Consider the following 18430-nt stretch of genomic DNA (forward strand, 5'->3'; position numbering starts at 1 on the left):
TTTTGCAGCTGTGTGTAATGTAAACCCCTCCTTCATCCCTGAAGAGCTTTCGGTAAAATTCTATATGTTCCTTAGTGATTTAAAAGTGAGAAGTGTGTCATATTGGGTTGTGCCCTTATGTTGAGACTGACCTGGTGGGGGTGTGGCCAAAGAGGACTGGTAATATCTTGGCTGATAGGCCCATCCACTCATCAGTTGAGAGTCATCAGGTGAACCCTTACAGAGACCTGAAGATTTAAAAGAAGTCAGCAGGAGTGGGGGTGTCTAGGTGGCTCAGTTGGTTAAATGTCTGCCTTTGGCTCAGGTCATGATTTCAGGGTCCTGGGATTGAGCCCCATGTTGGACTCCCTGCTTAGCAGAGAGTCTACGTCTCCCTCTGCCCCGCCCCCCACTCGTGCTCTTGCAAGCTTGCTTGCTTGCTTTCAAATAAAATCTTCAAAAAAAATAATAAGTGTCGGCCAGAGAACTTTTTAAAAATGTAAATTTTTAAATTTTAAATTTAAATAGGGGCACCTGGGTGGCTCAGTGGGTTAAAGCCTCTGCCTTTGGCTCAGGTCATGATCCCAGGGTCCTGGGATTGAGCCCCAAATCGGGTTCTCTGCTCAGCAGGGAGCCTGCTTTGTCCTCTTAAAAAAAAAAAAAAAAAAAGCAAATTGTATCATTTTTCATCTGCTGCTTCATTGTTCTCAGGCCCGGGTCCCTCCTTGTCTTTCCAGGCTCACCTCACATTTCTTCCAGCACCTTCTTATTCCAACACGTGCTAAGTCCAAAATTCCTCTGCCCTTTGCCCAGCTGGACCAGCAGGACGAGCAGGGTCTTATGTGTCAGGGTCTTCTAACCAAACTTCCCGAGAGGTACTTTATCTTTGTAGTCTAGTTAGTGACTAGAACAGCACCTGCCTCATATATACTAAGCATCTATAAATAGAAGTCATTGTGGAAAATGAGAAAAGGAAGGTGATTAATTTGTCACAGAGTACGACACCAGGATATTGATTAAATAAAGGTCCAAGCCTGTGATGGGGATACCACGTAGGCACCAAGATGCTATAGAGGAATATTTAATTATGTAACGTTTGGTGGCAGTGCTTGTATTAAGTAAAAAGGTTAAGAAGAATCTGAAGACAGTGGAGAAAAATGTGTGGTTATGGTATGTGAGAGGAGAGCTCCCAGAAGCGCGGACACCGGGCCTGTGGCCAAGGATGACAAGTGCAAGGCATGCCTAGATGGCCTGCCCTCACGTTCATGGCCAGTGGAGGTCGAGGTTTCCACTGGTGTCAAGAGTGTCCGAGTTTCGCTTATACCTTCTTTGTTCCATTGCTCTAATGAGAAGCTGTTGAGAAGGTGGTCTGGGACATCTGATTAGAATTCACTAGAGAGTGAGGTCATTTGGGTCCCGGAGATTTACCACCCACAGGACAGTTGACGCTTAGAGCTCTGGGGCTTTGTAGAAAAGTCAAAGAGGTCTGATATCACTTGAAAGAAAAAACCCTTCACTGGAGTTTTCTTCATGTGCTTCAGTGAAGGCTGGTTGAATCCCTGATGGTTGCCTCCTGATAGAATCATGGTGGCTTCCAGTGACCAGTTCTATCTGTGGCTATATAGGAGAGCTTGGGCCAGCTTCTAGACAGTGGTTTTGGAGCCAATCTCACTACAGGGATCTAGACAGGGGTTGGAGTCCATTGATATGGCTAGAAGCCATGGCTAGTCTACGGATTTGGACAGTAGAGGGGAATAGAGTTCTCCTCAGTATGGGTGATCCTAGGACAGACATTTTAACACAGAAGAGATGAACACTCAAATTTCCTTAGCTAGAGCCAAGACAATAACAAAACGTGGCCTGGCACACGTCCTTCCTAAAGGGGTCAAGGGCTTTATAGCTCCAACCAGTTCCAACCTAGAATCCTAGGTCCCTGCATCAAGACTTCCAACTTTTCAGGAGAACCTAGATATCTGGATTTTAATAAGAAATCCTTTAGTTTCTAAGTCACAGTATCTAATTAAAATATTTGAAAACGCTTTGGGTCAAATGAAACAGTTTTGGGGCCACATGTGACCTAAGGCCATTAATTCCCGGCTTATTTCACATGGTTAGCCTGAGAAATAAGGAGATAAAGTTTATGAAAGACTTTTGTCAGTGAAAAAAATCCTGTAAGTACATTTTTTTTTTTTTGAGAAGTTTAATTGGAATAACAAGTGACCTCTGTTTCTTAGAAGTGGAGAACTGGGGTATTGGATCTTTGTAATGCTCGAGTTTTAGTCAGCAACTTGCAGTAAGATAAAACACAGCTTCCAGATCTTTAAAGATTTGTCTTAAAGAAGAGGTTATTATCAGGCATCAGAGAGAGAGGGGTGAGGGGAGGGGTAGAGGGAGAGGGAGAGAGAGAATCCCAAGCAGCCTCCATGGCCAGTGCAGAGTTCAGTGCCGGGCTCCACGCCAAGTTCGACACAGGGCTCGATCTCACAACCCTGAGATCATGACCTGGGCCGAAATCAAGAGTTAGATGCTTAACTGACTGAACCACTCAGGCAGCCCTATCATATTTCTGATGATCATTCTGTATGTGCTGATTTGCAAATCTTCTATTTCATCACTCCATTTCAAACGTCATTTTATATCTACATAACCTCAATATCATAACCATATTAATACAATTATCAGTTATATTTTGGCTTCACCTAAAAAACTCAGGGAAAGAAACTACCTATTGTCTCAAAAATGTCTTTCAGCAATGAGTTCTGTCCATTTTAAGTTACCTCTTGAGGGGAGGACTGATGTGGAAGGGATAGAGATGGATGTAAGACTTTTGTGAGTGTATTTTTCATAAGGTTTTAACTTTTGAATAATGCAATTATTTCATATATTCAAAAAAGGTAAAAATACATCAAAGAGAAATAAAAACCAAGTGTAAAACTAATCATATAAGCCTAACATGTCAGGGGCGCCTGGGTGTCTCAGTGGGTTAAGCCTCTGCCTTCAGCTCAGGTCATGTTCTCAGGGTCCTGGGATCGAGCCCCGCATCGGGTTCTCTGCGCAGCAGGGAGCCTGCTTCCCCCTCTCTCTGCCTGCCTCTCTGCCTGTTCGTGCTCTCGCTCTCTCTCTGTCAAATAAATAAAATCTCAAAAAAAAATAAGCCTAATATGTCAAAATTTAGCATCGCAGAGAAAAGGATTAAGTACTTTTGATAACAGTAATGTGCATATTTTTAGCTATACTCTAAAGACTAAAAAGTACTATAGTCAGGTCATGATCTCAGGGTCTTGAAATCGAGCTCTTCATCAAACCCTGTCTTTGGGCTCCACACTCAGCAAGAAATCTGCTTGAGACTCTGTCCTTCTCTCTCTGCCCCTCCACCCCACTCTCTCATATTCTTTAAAATAAATAAATACATCTTTTTTTAAAAAGTACTACAGTCAAATGTTAAGCATTGCCTTGTAGTTTTATTGGTAGTAGTAACATGATTTATAATTTTTAAAATTATTATATATATATAGTAAGATAAATCTATCAATATTTGAACTGGAAGTATTAGTATGAATTCTTGTGTGTGTGTTGTGTGTGTGTTTTCTTAGCTCTGTTTACTAAAAGGGTCTGGAAGCAACAACAAGCCTGTCACCATAAGTGCCCCCGTAACCAGATCTTGGTTTCTAAGTCCCATTCCCCCACGAAAAGGACATTTTTCAGAGAAAAGATGGAGAGCAGGGTTCATCATTTCCCATGTTGATTTTTAGCCATATCAGTGACCTCAGATCAGGACAAACGAGTGTTGTTTTCCTTCCATTTCTGGTATCTCTAGGAATTTGCAGATTCTTTTTTGGGAGGCACTGCAGTTCATTACCAGATGATAAGGGAATATTGTTTAGAGAAAAATGCCACCTCGTAAGTGTAGAAAGAACAATAGAATAGAAAATAACCATTTTGCAATTCCTGAGGAAATAGTTGACTCAGGAAAGGATAATCAGAGACGCTGAAGAAGGGTCCTGGGGAGGAAGAGATTTGTGGAGTGCCCAGTGTTACCCCACAGACTGAGCAGCTCACTGACGTACGTTTATAACAGAGAAGTGAGGTGCCACGCTTTACTCTGGTTTTCAAACTGAACATCACTAATCAGGAGATGATCTGATATTACGTGTCTCCTGACAGGATATATTAACCTAACAGCAACACCTGTGAAGTCTTGTTACTTGAAAAGTTTAATGTAAATCTTACCGAGTCCCTAGACCTATTTTCCAATTTACCGGAACAAACTAAGTGCCATTACAAAGAAATAAACAGATTAATCTAGAATGTGAGATTTCCTACAAGACGATTGGACAAGGTTTCAAAAAGTCACTATTTAAAAGTAGGAGGAGTGTATTAGATTAACAGAGACAAACAAGATGTAACAACCAAATAAAACATGAACTCGGGGAAAGAAGCCCCGTCAGCTGAGCAGGCCTGGCACTAACGGCCAGGCGGTGGATTCTCCTGACGAACATAAACAACTTCACAGAACAAAAATCAGGGCACTCTGTGACCAAGGCGGAGCAAGACAAAAACCAGACCACTCTGTAATCCTCTCTAAGGACAGACAAAAACAAGAACATTGTCCAAACCACAAAGATGGCCAAACATCTCCCTTCCTTGCTTTGTTCCTCCTGCTTTTAGAAAAAAATGAAGAAAATCACAGAACTGCCTTTGCTTTTTGTCAGCACCCAGTCCAGAGCAAAACCACCAGGCCCTAACCCCTTCCTTACCAAAGAGAATTTCCAGCCCTTCACAGGGCTCTTCCCCACCCCACCGCCCCTGCAAAGAACCAGTCAATCCAGCTTTGTTCAAAGCACGTTCCCACAGAATCTGGAAGCAGGACATCCACAACTCAGACTAGATCTTGGTTTGGAAAAAATAGAAGACAACTGTAAGACATTTTGAGGAAGAATTATGGAAATACAAATATAGTCTGATATTAGGTAGTACGTAGAAAATCATGAGTTTTCTTGGGTGTGATAATGATGTTGTCATTATGTTGGAGAACATAATTTTTATGTATATATTTAGGCTTAGGATGTATGTTCAGTAGATTTTGAAGTGATTCAGTAAATTAAGAAAATCTATTCATAAAATCATTGTGGTGAAGTGTCGAGACTTGGTCGTGAATAGGTATGTATTTATCATGCAATTTCTTCAACTTATTTTTTCAATGTGCACTTTTTTGAGATAGTTGATGTATAGCATTGTATCAGTTTAAAGGTGTACAACATAATGGTTTAATATATATTTGTTTCTATTGCAAAATGATGGCCACAGTAAGTGGGGTTAACCTCCATTGCCACACATAGTTAAGCATTTTCTTGGTATGAGAACTTTTACTCTTAGCAACTTCTTTTTTTAAAAGATTTTATTTACTTATTTGACAGAGAGAGACACAGCAAGAGAAGGAACACAAGCAGGGGGAGTGGGAGAGGGAGGAGGAGTCTCCCTACTGAGCAGAGAGCCCGATGTGGGGCTCAATCCCAGGACCCTGAGATCATGACCTGAGCAGAAGGCAGTTGTTTAACTGACTGAGCCACCCAGGTGCCCCGTTCTTTAACTTTTAAAAATAAACTTACAAAAGACACATTTTTATAAATGTTTTTTAATGTTGAAAAATGTCAGATTTAGAAGTTGAAAAAAATTCACCTCCCCAGCTCTGCCACTTACAAGCTAAATGAATGGAAACTGGGTTCTCTCTTTAAAGTTTAATTTTCTTTTCTATAAAACAGAGATAATAATAGTATTAGTCTCATCTAATTATGAGGATTCAGTGATAATATTTAAAGTGCTCAGTAGGGGCGCCTGGGTGGCTCAGTGGGTTAAAGCCTCTGCCTTTGGCTCAGGTCATGGTCCCAGGGTCCTGGGATCGAGCCCTGCATCAGGCTCTCTGCTCGACGGGGAGCCTGCTTCCTCCTCTCTCTCTCTCTGCCTGTCTCTTCTGCCTACTTGTGATCTCTGTCAAATAAATAAATAAAATCTTACTTTTTAAAAAAGTGTTCAGTAAAGTGGTTGGCATTTTATTACTATTATTATTATCATAATTATGAAGATGTTGTAAACATCTTTGTACTTAAATTTGTGAGTATTTATGACTTATACAACTCTCTACATCATAAGTTTCTGGACAGGGAATTTCTGGGAGAACAAATATGAGTATTTTTTAGATTTAAAAAAGTTTTTACCAAATACCGTTCCACATGATTATATCCAGACCCACCCTAACGCCCGTGGGGTCCAGAACAGAAGGACAAGTAAAGATGTGCATATCCTATGTGTAAATACTTGAATCAAGCCACAGACTGTTCAGTAAAGTATGTTCCATCCTCCTACCTTGACAAACACACCTTTGTTATTACCTGGAAGTCCAGTTTCAATTCAGAATTCTTGGACACCTTGAAGTGGTAGGCTGGGATGTTCTGAATGGGTCCATAAACCAGGGGCCACCTTTCCTTTTCCTCCCGCCCCTGGTTTGACTCCACAGAGTCAAGGCAGACTTTCCTGTGCCTCCATGTGAACACACCAGCTTCAAGCTTCATATCTAAGGTTTATCCATCACCCTGCAATCAGCCGCCAGCGGGCTGCCCCTGCAGGTCAGAGATGCACACACCAGCAGCACAGTCTGCCTTTGGGAACATGGTGTAAGGAAGTGAGAGTCCTGTTGAGTTCCTGACATGGGCTCTGGGCCATTTTTGCAGAGAAGTGCAGGGCCCTAGATGTCTGGAGAAAGATCTAGAAGGGATGGGGCGTGGGCTCCAGGTGAGTCTGCTGTCTTCTGCTATGGAGTATTCCTCACATTCAGGAAGTCTGTAGCAGATCAGGGCCTGAATGGGGTCCTCTGAATTATGAAGAAGCCTCTCTTGTTTCTGTTGAAGTGGGTTTAACCAGTTTATATTCCCACTGAAGGTGTCTATTTCATCACAGCATAATTAACACTGGATAATATCAAGCTTTAAAAATATTTACCTACCTAGTACATGAAAAAAATCTCAGTGTTTCAACTTGAATTTCTATAATCATTGTTAAACATTTTGGTACTTATGGGTCTTTTGGATTTCCTCTTTTGTGAACTAAGATAATCTTAATTTTTAATTTTTTTCTATTAAGTTGCAAGATCTTTCTGTATGTTAGAGAAATCAGCAATTTGCCATATGAGTGACACATATTTTCCTCCTTTGTTTTCCCTTCCATTATAAGTACACGGTTGATTATCTGGAAATTTTTATTTTCATTTTTTATGTGGTCAAGACTGGTAGTCTTTCCCTTTATGACTTCTGGGGTTTGTGTCATGGTGGGAAAGTCGGTCTCCATGCCAACATTATCAAATTATTCGCCCACGCTTTGTTTCCCTCATAACAGTTTCGTTGTTTTTACATTAAAATATCTGATCCATCTGGAATTTATTTTACTGTAAGATTTGATTTAGGGCTCATGCTTCCCTTTCATTCCAAATGGCAAGCTCCTTGTCTCAACTGCATTTATTAAATAATCCACCCTTTGGCGCAGATAGCCTTGCACGTGGTAAGGTATAAACACACCTTAACTCCTTAACAACCCCCACAGTCTTCAAGGACAAAGACCGCCTTTCTTCTCCCAGACCCGTCTCCACAAATACTTGGGAAAACGGGAGAACTTGCTGGCAGCTACAAAGAAAGTAGTTATTGCAAAGAAGAAATGAAAGAATTGTTATAAAGTTCTTAGTATATCATTGCTACATATTAAGGTACCGCTAGTATTCTTTTGTTTAGGTTTTTAAAAAAAATTTATCTAATGTTATATTAGGACAATGGTATTGACAATATAAAAGAAGGATGCTTGTTGCCTTCTTGGTCAAGACTGTTACTCCTTGCTGGCTTCAGTGCATGAGTCACTCCTTCCCCTCCCAGTCCTCCATCCTCCCCAAATCTCAGTGGCTCGTAAGCCAAATGGCAGCACACCTATTCCCAGCTGACCTCAGATTTTTTCTCTTTTTCTAATTCACGTGGCTTACTGTCAGGATTGACATATTATGGGGGAAGAGGGAGAAAATCACAACAGCAAAGGGGTTTTGCTTGTTTGTTTTGCTTTTGTTATAACTATAATAATGATGAAAAAGGCTATTTCAAACCTAAGTTGATTTCATATTTACAAACACGGAATCCTGGCTGTGTCAGTCCCCCCAGGTCTGTCCCCCGCGCCGCCTCTGCGTGCACCTGAGGCCTGCGGAGATTCTGAGCAGGGACTGTCACTTCACTGGGACACTGCTTCTGTCTGTTTGCCACTGAACTTCCCCCAGCTCAGAGCTTCTCAAGGCAGATTGATTGAGTCCCGTGAGCCCAGGTCTAGTGTCTGGACAATCCTGGGCAGTTGTGGCCACTCTGTTTCCCTTTTACCCATTGGAGAACCGCCCTTATTATGGTGGGTCTGTGTCCATTCTTTTTCTTTCTTTCTTTCTTTTTTTTAAGATTTTATTTATTTATTTGACAGAGTGGTCTGTGTCCATTCTGTTTAGTTCTGCTAAAACCAGTTCAACAGAACAATTGGCAAATATCCTTGGCCAGCCTTGCTCCTGGTGGCTGAGGTGTCCTGGGAAGAGCCTGGTCTTTGTAATCAGACAGATCTGGTTCCAAAAGATAGGCTTGGCACTGGGGGCCTGGGAGAGTCACTTAATCTCTGTGTGGGATTTCCTCATCTATAAAACCTGATCATGTGATATGGAAATATCCACAGGCAAATGGGCAAAGACCAGTGATCTGTAGCATAGCGACTGGGAAATGAGAAGGTCCTGAGAGAGCTCCCCGGGAATAAAGACCTCACGATGATGTCACTGGCGAGACTGCCCCTCTACAGTGTGCTCTTTTCACTTGGACTCTCTACCTCTGCTCACCTGGACATAGGGGCAACCCTGCACCTGCATCAGCAGGCTACGGAGAGGATTCAATGAAATAATTCCAGTAAAGCACTTGCAATCACCCTGGCACTTGGGGACAATCTAGTCATATCACTACCATTTCTTTCTTTCTTTTTTTTTAATCTATCTTTACGTCTTAGAGGATGGAATTAACATGTCTAAAAATGTCAAAGGGGAGGGCACCTGGGTGGCTCAGTCAACTAAGTGGCTGCCTTCGGCTTAGGTCATGATCCCAGAGTCCTGGGATCGAGTCCCGCTTCGGGTTCCCTGCTTAGTGGGATGCCTGCTTCTCCCTCTCCCTCTGCTCCCCTGCCCCTGCTCTTCCACTTGCTCTCTACCTCAAATAAATACACAAAATCTTTTTAAAAAGTTATCCTATTTCTAGGAGCCCTGGAACATTTGTACGAGAGTGTGAAAATTAGACAAGCACACATTCGTCAGATAATTGTGAGGATCAGCTCAGGACTAGGCTGACACCTAGGCACAACAGGAGGGGAGATTTTTCTCAAAGACTCAGAACCAAGACAGCAGAGGCACAGATAACTACCATGATTTCAGGTTGCTTGGAGGAGTGATGAAGAAGGTGATGTTGTGAAGAGAAAGCTAACTGGTCAGGGAGAAGGAGGAGGAACATGGGTACTGATGATAAGATGGGTCTCTTTGAGGGAACCAAGGGCAGGGAGGACACAGCCCAGGAGAAGGTATGGACAAGAGTGTTTGGCTCTTTGGAGAAACAGCAGGAAGGATAATAACGGCATAATTCACCATAAATAGAGGCATGGGTAAATAAAAATAAGTGAAGATAAATCAATTTTATGGGATATGCTAGGAAGAATGTTAGAAACATGTCAGAGATACATACATTTTGGGGAAAAGACATTACTGAACAACATACTGTATATAGTATAATTATACTGAAAATATAAATATATATATGAATGAATATTTTTCACTGGTGTGAATATTTCATTTTTTTAAAGATTTTGTCTATTTGATAGAAAGAGACGAGAGGAAACACAAGCAGGAGGAATGGGAGAGGAAGAAACAGACTCCCCACTGAGCAGGGAGCCCGATGCAGGGCTTGATCCCAGGACCCTGAGATCATGACCTGAGCTGAAGGTAGATGCTTAATGACTGAGCCACTCATACGCCCCAGGAGTATTTCATTTTTTGAAAAATTAGAATCTGTTACAATGAATTTAGACTATATTACTAATTTTTTTTTAAAGATCTTATTTATTTATTTGACAGAGATCACAAGTAGGCAGAGAGGCAGGCCGAGAGAGAGGAGGAAGCAGGCTCCCCGCTGAGCAGAGAGCCCGATGCGGGGCTCAATCCCAGGACCCTGAGATCATGACCTGAGCTGAAGGCAGTGGCTTAACCCACTGAGCCACCCAGGCGCCCCTATATTACTAATTTTTAAAAATTCTATATGTGTATGTAATATATTTACAATTCAGTGAATTTATTAACTCTTTCCCAAGGACATCCGAAATATGAACAAATTTTGCATGCCCTTTTTGGCCGCTCCTGTATCAGATTACGAATTCCTGATGCCGGGACGCCTGGGTGGCTCAGTTGGTTAAGCAGCTGCCTTCGGCTCAGGTCATGATCCCAGCGTCCTGGGATCGAGTCCCACATCGGGCTCCTTGCTCAGCAGGGAGCCTGCTTCTCCCTCTGCCTCTGCCTGCCATTCTGTCTGCCTGTGCTCGCTCTCTCTCCCTCTCTCTCTCTGACAAATAATTAAATAAAATCTTTAAAAAAAAAAAAAAAAGAATTCCTGATGCCGAGTTTAGGAAAAAGAGAAAAAGGAATGAGACAAATCATGTGATGTCAGCTTTGTTTCTGAGCTGTTTTACAGGGTAAATCACAGTGTATGTTTGGGAGTTAAAACTCTTGGGAAGAATTCCTGATGCTGTTAGTTCTGTAGCTTAATATACATGTAATTTGTCTTGTTTTGTCTCTATGTTCATCAAACAGCCATCTGATTATAAACTGGCTTCTTGTGTGAATTAGTTTCCAGGGAGAGAATATGCTGATCATATTGGTCGTTTGATGGTCCTTCTTTTAAAAAGTGTTTGTTATTATTGGGGTTTCTTGATGGTCTTGTGTGAGTGTAGTGACAAGGAATTGTCAATGAGAGGTAGCTGTTCATGAGGGGTGGCACAGACAGGTAGAGGTGAGGGTCATGAAGCGGAGGACCAGCTCAGGGACAGGGTGTCCTGACCCTTCCAGGCCCCATGGAGCAGACTGTGGCATCCCGAGCTCCCACAATATTGCTCTGTCAGCACCCACCTGGACAGACAAGCTGCCCAGTGGTGTTAATTTTGTCTACCCCTCCTCGATTATACATCAAAGATCTCTGATCTCAAAGAGTGTATAATATTTTCTGAGAGAATGGATTGTTTGATGGAAACTGGAGAAAAATAAACTATGGTGTAAGGTCAGAAAACTATTGTAAAACTTTATAGAATTTGTAAATAGTTAAGGAAGTTACAAAGGACTGATGGGATTATCTGGAGAGATCACATTCCTAAATGGACTTTCCTTGGATTTGATTGTATTTCCTTGGTTAAAAAAATCCTATAAACTGTGTGGGTTTGTTTTCTTTTACCTATTACCAGAAGGCCTGGCCTAACAAAATGGGGTCACTTTCCTGTGTTTTAGAGATTTATGGCAATGTAATAGTTCTGTACAATGCCTTTCCAGGGCAAGAAGAATGAGAGTCTTCTGTCTCCGTCTCATTTACCACAATATTGACACTTTGACCTGGAGACTCCATTATGGATCTGAAAAAGGAACTTATTTAGGCTTCCAAACAGAGAGCAGTTCAGAGGAAAGGGGCAGCTACCAGGTGGCTTGGGCCTGTACCTCCAATTACACAATTTCCTGTGTGACCTTGGGCAAAGTATTTAACTTTTGTTTCCACTTCTGTTCACTGATAAAATGGGGGGGGATGATAGTATTTCATAGAGTAGTTGTGGGAATTAAAAAGCAGGTAGGATTTCATGATATATAAAAAGTATGTGAAATTCACATTTTCATAAAAAAGTTCTGTGGAACTTTCAATCATTTCTGTACACTTTCACATATGCTTTTGGGTAATCTTTCTTCTTCTCATTTCTTTTTTCTTTTCTTTTCTTTTCTTTCTTTTCCTCCCTCCCTCCCTCCCTCTCTCTTTCTTTCTTAAAGAGTGAGCAGGGAGGGGCAGAGGGAGAGAGAATCTTAAGCAGACTCCACGCCCAGCACAGAGCCCAACACGGGGCTCTGTCTTACAACCCTGAGATCATGGCCTGAGCTGAAATCAAGAGTCCAACACTTAACTGAGCCCTCCAGGTGCCCCTTGGGTGTGCTTTCGTATGTCTTCATGTTGCAATGGAAGAGTTGAGTAGTTAGGACAGAGACTGTATGACCCACAGGTCTAAAGTGTTTGTTCTCTGATCTTTCACAGAAAATGTTTTCTGACTCTGACACTAAATTCAAGCCCCAAATGATTACGTTCAACAGACAGAAAATTACTCTTATTCAAGTTAAAGTCCATTTTTGTGCTTTTCTTGCTGGAAACCTGTCATGAACAGTTTGCAAATTACATGAAGTGTTGGTTCTCACAGCTTTATGGCACAGCTGAACACAGTCTGTGGACCACACCCTGAGCAGCTCTGAGGTAGAAGGCAGAGAAAGGGGACTTCCAACAAGCTGCAGGAGAATTCCAGATACCCCTGGAATGACGAGTACGCAACCACTCACGGGAAAGAGCTTGGCATGGTCTAGGCTGATGAGTCCATAGTCGTAGGCAGCGTCTCTACACAAAGGTATTTTGGGCCTACATGGGTATTTAGAACAAATTAGAATTCTGTGCCAGTGTTTTTGCGTGGAGTGATTTCTGTTAAAACCTGGATTTCTGGTTCTTCTGAGACAATCTGGAGACGTGGCATCATGGACCGACACAGGTTACTTAGTAACCTGGGGCTGAGAAGCATCGTCCTGCCGGAAGGGGATTTGTGGGTGACTGGCAGGCAACCGGGCCTGTGACCCCAGTTTCACCAGATGACACAGGCCGAGGGCCGGGGGCAAAGCGAGCCCGGGGCAGGCGGGCGGGAGCTGTCTGGAGAGGCAGGACCGACGGGTGCTGGGAAGGACACTGAAGCGCAGGGTTCCGAGTCCGGGAGCAAGTTTGGATATTAAGGTCACCTAAGGTCAGTCTTCAGTTGTGTTGACAACGGACCGACGGGGGAGCGGCGGGGAAGCTGTGGCAGCCAAAGCCCCGGAGAGGTGGCGGCCTGCCCCAGAGATGGGCAGAGGAGACTGGAAAAAGAGGAAAATCGAAGGTGGAGGATGACATCCAGGTTTCTGACTGGACCCGCCGGCAGGCTGGTGCGGCCCTTCATGGCGGAGAACCCGCGCGAGGGGGCGCCGGCGCCATCTTGGATCCCATGTGCGACGCTCGTCGCGCTCAGAAGCGAGGCTGCGGGGGCCCAAACCACCTCTTTCTGTCACCTCTTAGTGAGAGACCTTGCGGATACCCACGGTGCGCCTTCTCCGCCCCTGGACCAGGGAATAAACCCAACTTGTTCAACGGTAGGTGTGTTTCCGGTGGCTTTGGCTGGAGAGCATTAACACGTTCCAAATGAAATTTTTCCCAAGAAAATAACCCAAATGGCCAATCGTAATTATTGTCTCTCACCAAGAAGCCCAGAGCCTTCTCAAAGCAGGATACAGTTGACACTTCTGCAATGGGGGAGCAGTTTACTCAACTTCTCAGGGTTTAGAAATACCTGAGAAATAGTTGGCCATACACACGGAAAGACTTTAAAACCCTAAAAAGGTGAATGTGAATTGTTTGAGAGGACCTGGGAGGGTCGTGGATGAGGGGAGGGTGTGCGTACAGACTGCAGGGGAGTGGACTGCACAACTCCAGGGGCGTCCACGTCCACCGAGCCCAGTGAGGACAGAAGCCCCGGGCGTCCCGTGGCATCGTGGGTCCTGGGTTAGCTACGGTGTTAGGCGAAAGGCAGCTAAAGAGTTTCCTGTGAATATTAACCAAAGGGCATCTGCGCTGTCAATCAGCTGAGAACATCTCGCTGCTGGGAGGAGGAATGCACAACAAGTCCTCATAAAGGAAAACACAACTTAGAAATCTCTCTCACGCTGCCATGACAACAGGCGGCTGGGGGACGAGGGAGATGAGGGCAAGATCCCACGGTGAGGGAAATGGAAAGCAGGCAAGGGAAAATGTAAGCTAATCCTTGTCACAAACATAAAGTCGGTCACAGCTGTTAGCTGTAAGAGGGAAAAAGAAGTAAGCGAATTTTACTTTTGTATGACGTCTTTCATCAGAGGTTATTAGAACACACTTGACGATTATTAACTCATTCCTTCAGCACCACGTGGAGTGTGCAGTCGCCCATTTTATGGGCAATATGGTCAGCTCAGTGACTCATGAGGAGGAAAAAAAGGAATAAAACATTCCATGGCAGATGGCCGTGGTGCTAAGTACTGCACACTTGTTTGAATTCCCAAATTCTCCTTTACCAAAATTTATTTAGTGAAGTGTAACATTAAAAAAAAAAAATCTCTCAAAAATGGGTAAAATGAAATCAATTGGCTAATCTTGATAAAGGGTATTGTATTATTTTTGCAATTTAGCTATACCTTTGAACTCTATCAAAATACAAAGTCACAACAAAGTCATTGCTTTCATGGGCAGGGTTTCCTGGCTCTTTGTTTGTTTGTTTTTGAGAGCGAACGTGTCAGGGGAGGGGACAGGGAGAGGGAGAGAGAAAATCTTAAACAGACTCCCCACTGAACGCAGAGCCCTACCCGGGGCTCAGTCTCTTGACCCTGAGATCATGATCTGAGCCAAAATCAAGAGTCGGACACTTAACTGACTGAGCCACCCAGGCACCTGACTGTTGTGTCCACTGCTGTGGCCCAGTGCCAAGCCTGGAGCGTTTTCCCTGTTGGCTGGTGCTCAGTCCATGCTTGTTGGATGGACGGTGGGCATTCAGGGAACAGTAGCAACTGTTAGTAAATGTAGCCTGCCAATGCCTTCTCACCAACTAAGCGACTCCCAACAGGTTCTACATCGTGGAACATTCTCTGATGACTTCCGTGGCCACTGATCGTCTTCTATTTATTCCACACATATTTCGCCGAGTGTCTGTAGGATGCCAGGAACTGTGCCACATGTGGGTAATCAGGATTGATGAATATCCAGTCCATGCACTGGTTAAATTTAGACACACATGAAACACACGACTCACAAATGGGAATTGACCCCCATGGTGACAAAGGCTGTAGGAGAGGCGGGGCAGGGAAAGAGGAGAGGATAGGAAGAATGAACGACATGTAATGAACAAAGCAGGTGACAGTATAGCGCCACCCTGAACAAGTGGACGGATGGAGACAGATGTGGGTGGAATGACTTTCCCTCCATTCTTCCGAGTTCTTGACTGAGCGCCCTGTGATAAAAGACATTAACAAGAGAAGAACAAAAATTTTAGTAACAGTGTAGGAGTTCAGAATATGTTATCCCAAAAATGCCACACTGCATGTTATTTTGATTTAAAGGTGCTTTAAAGAGAATCAGCTGGTGCAAAAAAGACACTCTGACCTTCCCTCGTTGCCCTGACCGCAGGAAAGCTAACACCCTGCACCAGGAGGGTAGAAGGCACCCTTAGCACCAGAGACAGGAATTTAGGGCTGAGAAGGCCATTAAAAAACGAAACCAAATCAAAACAACAAAAACAAAAACCAAAAAAAATTTCTTCACCAATTTTCTACCTCAAGCCCAACCCCTCTACCTTGTCAATTCTTTGCAAATGTATTTTCTTTTTCTGAAAGATATAAAAGCTTCCTGCCCAGGTCACTTCTTTGAAAAGTCTTCTATTTTTATGGGGCTCCTTTACATAGGTACCAGAATTAAATTTTGTTTTTCTCCTGTTAATCTGTCTTATGTCAATTTAATTACTAGACTAGTCAAAGAGCTTAGAAGGGAAGAAGGAAAACTTCCCTCTACAACATGTGTACCTCGTGTATACATGCGAGATACCCAGGGAAGAAAATGAGCAAATTCCCTGAGGTAGCTTAGGGTTCAGACTTCAAAACCATCTTAACAGGGAAAGGAGAGAGGGACTTGGCTTCTTAGGGGACAGTAAATGACTTTTAGGGAAGGTGAGTGTTCCTTCAGAAGAAAGGATGGGAGGTGTGACTGTGACTCCGCTTATCTGGGCGTGGTGAGGACTTCTAGTCTCCTCTGCTGTGACTAGAGTTTATCCTCTCAGGCTGAAGAAAGTCCTAGGGAGGGGACTTTGGACAATTGGTCCCTTTTGGAGGATCTGTCCTTAGGCAGACACGGGGAGTTCGGAGGAAGCCACTTCATACCTGCCTACGATTCACAACCACCAGTATGCCTAAGTGGCTTATCCATTATAACCACCATTATGCCCAATGGCAACACGTTCCGCCACCTCCACAGGCCACGTCTGGCCTTGTAGCCCACATCATGGGCTCAGCTCTTACGTCAGAGCAGCAGGAACCCCGCAGGATGTCAGCTGGCGGAGCGGCCTGACCAGACTCGTGCCTTTTAAAGATCCGTCAAGCTCCTGTCAGAGTCTGAAGTCCTTTCCACTGAGTGTTACAGCCTGGCTCTGTAGAGGGGCAGGATGGAATTTCCAAAAACTGACAGAAAGTAGGGGCGCCTGGGTGGCTCAGTGGGTTAAAGCCTCTGCCTTCGGCTCGGGTCTTGGTCTCAGGGTCCTGGGATCGAGCCCCGCATCGGGCTCTCTGTTCCGCGGGGAGCCTGCTTCCCCCTCTCTCTCTCTGCCTGCCTCTCTGCCTACCTGTGATCTCTCTCTGCCAAATAAGTAAAAAAAATCTTAAAAAAAAAAAAAAAACTGACAGAAAGTAGAGCCTGCGGTGGTAACAGCCCTGTGAGGCCGCCAAGTGCGCGGAGCCCCTCGGCCAGCTGCCTGAGAGCAGTCGCTAAAGCTTAGTCAGTGCGTCATCGTTGTCAGGGATTCTCTTAATTTTAAGTTCGTTATACACATTAGCTCATTAAATGTCCGTGAAGCCTGTGAGGCAGCTATTTCGGTCTGCATTTTTCAGAGATGAGGGTTCTGAGACGTGGAGAATTTTTAAGTAACTTTGCTAAAGTCACAGAGCGAGTAGGGGAAACGCTGCTCACCTTCCAGCGGGCGGGCTCCCAAGCCGGCCATGACGGTCCAGAAGGAGGTCCCGGGGTGGCACCTCAAGTATGTCACTTCGGTGTGAGAATTATCTGGAGCTGGGGGCGCCTGCGTGGCTCAGTCAGTAAGCGTCCGACTCTTGGTTTCGGCTCAGGTCATGATCTCTGGGTTGGGAGATCGAGCCTGCACTGGGCTCCGTGCTTAATTTGCAGGCCCACAGGGACTGAACCAAAAAGAGTAGAGGAAAGTTTTTTCTCCCTTATCATAGTAATGGGAGTCTGAATGACAGAGGGACTGGGCAGGTCACACATCCATGTGGCTGCCCTAAGATTCCCAGCTCCCTGGATCCCAGACCACCACCAAAGCACTTTGGTGACAGAAAACAACTACAAAGTAAAGCATACATCAAACACTATTTAAAAACAACCCCCCCAGAGCCACTTGGATTCTGTTTCACAGCCCTGGTTTCTCTTGTCACTGGTGGAGAGAGTTTCTGCAGAGATGAAAGGGGGTTCAGCCGCAACCCTATACCCTCTAGAATCCCTTCCTTCCCACTGGGGCTGGGGCTCCTGGAACCCAGTTTTAGTTAGTTTGTTTGTTTTTTTAAGAGAGAAATTGAGAGAGGGAGAGAAAGCTTGCATGAATGGAGGTGGGGGTAGTGGTGCAGAAGGAGGGAGAGAATCTTTTTTTAAATTTTTTTTTAAAGATTTTATTTATTTGACAGAGAGAGATCACAAGTAGGCAGAGAGGCAGGCAGAGAGAGAGAGAGAGAGAAGCAGGCTCCCCGCTGAGCAGAGAGCCCGATGCGGGGCTTAATCCCAGGACCCTGAGATCACGACCTGAGCCCAAGGCAGCGGCTTAACCCACTGAGCCACCCAGGCGCCCGGAGGGAGAGAATCTTAAGCAGGCTCCATACTCAGCACAGAGCCTGACACAGGGCTTGATCTCCTGACCCTGAGATCATGACCCAAGCTAAAATCAACAGTCAGACACTTAACCGACTGAGCCACCCAAGTGCCCCTACACCAGGTTTAGGAGGCCTCTTTGGCACTCCTGGGCACCTTGGGCTCTCCTAGAGTTGGCATCTTACTGTGCTCTCTGCCTGCTGCCTGGCCCAGGTGTGAATCCTTTCCGTCTTGCCTCCTTCTTGCCCCAAGACACCTCCGATGGATGTCAGCCCCGACGTTCTGGGCCACAGTCACTGCTGATTCAGGATGTCGATGACGCCTACAACAGGGACCGTCAGCAGGGCTGGGCGCGATGAGACCGCGGCCGTCCTCAAGTTCTTCCCGAGGTTTCAAAATGTGTGGTTATCAGACCTGCAGCAACAGATTGCCTGGGAGCC

Source organism: Enhydra lutris, unplaced genomic scaffold (genome assembly GCF_002288905.1).
Source record: "Enhydra lutris kenyoni isolate GAN:26980312 unplaced genomic scaffold, ASM228890v2 scaffoldscaffold24, whole genome shotgun sequence".
NCBI lineage: Eukaryota > Metazoa > Chordata > Mammalia > Carnivora > Mustelidae > Enhydra > Enhydra lutris.